We start from the raw sequence: 2500 nt of genomic DNA, 5'->3' as shown, positions 1-2500 counted from the left end.
GAGCGCACGGAGGTTGAGATAGAAAATATTGCAACACGCGGAGCTCCAGGCGGGGGGGGCCCTCGCCCGGCCCGCGGAGTCCGATTGAACACCCCCCAGGTCGGGCGGGCTCGCTCTGTTGAGCGCATGGAGGTTGAGATAGAAAATATTGCAACACGCGGAGCTCCAGGCGGGGGGGCCCTCGGCCAGCCCGCGGGGTCCGATTGAACACCCCCCAGGTCGGGCAGGCTCGCTCTGTTGAGCGCATGGAGGTTGACATAGAAAATAATCCAACACGCGGAGCTCCAGGCGGGGGGGCCCTCGCCCGGCCCGCGGAGTCCGATTGAACACCCCCCAGGTCGGGCAGGCTCGCTCTGTTGAGCGCATGGAGGTTGACATAGAAAATAATCCAACACGCGGAGCTCCAGGCGGGGGGGCCCTCGCCCGGCCCGCGGAGTCCGATTGAACACCCCCCAGGTCGGGCAGGCTCGCTCTGTTGAGCGCATGGAGGTTGACATAGAAAATAATCCAACACGTGGAGCTCCAGGCGGGGGGGCCCTCGCCCGGCCCGCGGAGTCCGATTGAACACCCCCCAGGTCGGGCGGGCTCGCTCTGTTGAGCGCATGGAGGTTGACATAGAAAATAATCCAACACGTGGAGCTCCAGGCGGGGGGGCCCTCGCCCGGCCCGCGGAGTCCGATTGAACACCCCCCAGGTCGGGCAGGCTCGCTCTGTTGAGCGCATGGAGGTTGACATAGAAAATAATCCAACACGTGGAGCTCCAGGCGGGGGGGCCCTCGCCCGGCCCGCGGAGTCCGATTGAACACCCCCCAGGTCGGGCAGGCTCGCTCTGTTGAGCGCATGGAGGTTGACATAGAAAATAATCCAACACGTGGAGCTCCAGGCGGGGGGGCCCTCGCCCGGCCCGCGGAGTCCGATTGAACACCCCCCAGGTCGGGCAGGCTCGCTCTGTTGAGCGCATGGAGGTTGACATAGAAAATAATCCAACACGTGGAGCTCCAGGCGGGGGGGCCCTCGCCCGGCCCGCGGAGTCCGATTGAACACCCCCCAGGTCGGGCAGGCTCGCTCTGTTGAGCGCATGGAGGTTGACATAGAAAATAATCCAACACGTGGAGCTCCAGGCGGGGGGGCCCTCGCCCGGCCCGCGGAGTCCGATTGAACACCCCCCAGGTCGGGCAGGCTCGCTCTGTTGAGCGCATGGAGGTTGACATAGAAAATAATCCAACACGTGGAGCTCCAGGCGGGGGGGCCCTCGCCCGGCCCGCGGAGTCCGATTGAACACCCCCCAGGTCGGGCAGGCTCGCTCTGTTGAGCGCATGGAGGTTGACATAGAAAATAATCCAACACGTGGAGCTCCAGGCGGGGGGGCCCTCGCCCGGCCCGCGGAGTCCGATTGAACACCCCCCAGGTCGGGCAGGCTCGCTCTGTTGAGCGCATGGAGGTTGACATAGAAAATAATCCAACACGTGGAGCTCCAGGCGGGGGGGCCCTCGCCCGGCCCGCGGAGTCCGATTGAACACCCCCCAGGTCGGGCAGGCTCGCTCTGTTGAGCGCATGGAGGTTGACATAGAAAATAATCCAACACGTGGAGCTCCAGGCGGGGGGGCCCTCGCCCGGCCCGCGGAGTCCGATTGAACACCCCCCAGGTCGGGCAGGCTCGCTCTGTTGAGCGCATGGAGGTTGACATAGAAAATAATCCAACACGTGGAGCTCCAGGCGGGGGGGCCCTCTCCCCCCCCGGTGAGTCCGCTCACAGTGCCCCTATGTCGGGCAGGCTCATTGCATTGTGCGCATGGAGGTTGACTTAGAAAATATTTGAGAGTGACATGAGCTCCAGGCAGACACCGACTCATCGCCCGTGGGGTGTCCGACGAGCCCTCACCAATCTTGGATTAATGTTTGGCGAGGCTCCCCTGATCAGCTCTGGAGGTGGCAAGTTCTGAAAAAGTGGTTTCTGAAAATGTGCCCCTTGTATTTTGTGAAACCAGGGGTAACCTAGCGAGTAGGCAAACTCATCCCCTGACTGGGGGGATCAACTTTTACCTACTACAGCGCCCCTAATGGCCAAAAGTGGTACTGCTCCCCCTGGTAGCCTAACCCATTGAAATGAATGGGAAAAATTAATTTAGGCTACCAGGGCTTTGGGCTACCAGGGCTTTGGGCTACCAGGGCTTTGGGCTACCAGGGCTTTTTGCTACCAGGGCTGTGGGCTACCAGGGCTTTGGGCTACCAGGGCTGAGGGCTACCAGGGCTATTATAGGCGGCCACCACTGCACTAGTGGCAGCCCGGGGAAGGTGCCTGTTGCTCGGATATGCTTTTACGCACGTCGGCCTCTGCGCCCTGGAGCTTTTTTATGCTACCAGGGCTATTATAGGCGGCCACCACTGCACTAGTGGCAGCCCGGGGAAGGTGCCTGTTGCTCGGATATGCTTTTACGCACGTCGGCCTCTGCTCCCTGGAGCTTTTTTATGCTACCAGGGCTATTATAGGCGGCCACCA

Source organism: Filicampus tigris, chromosome 18 (assembly GCF_054856515.1).
Source record: "Filicampus tigris isolate MCC_2025a chromosome 18, RoL_Ftig_1.0, whole genome shotgun sequence".
NCBI lineage: Eukaryota > Metazoa > Chordata > Actinopteri > Syngnathiformes > Syngnathidae > Filicampus > Filicampus tigris.
The sequence above is the reverse complement of the archived record's forward strand: the minus strand, read 5'-3'. Positions refer to the sequence as shown.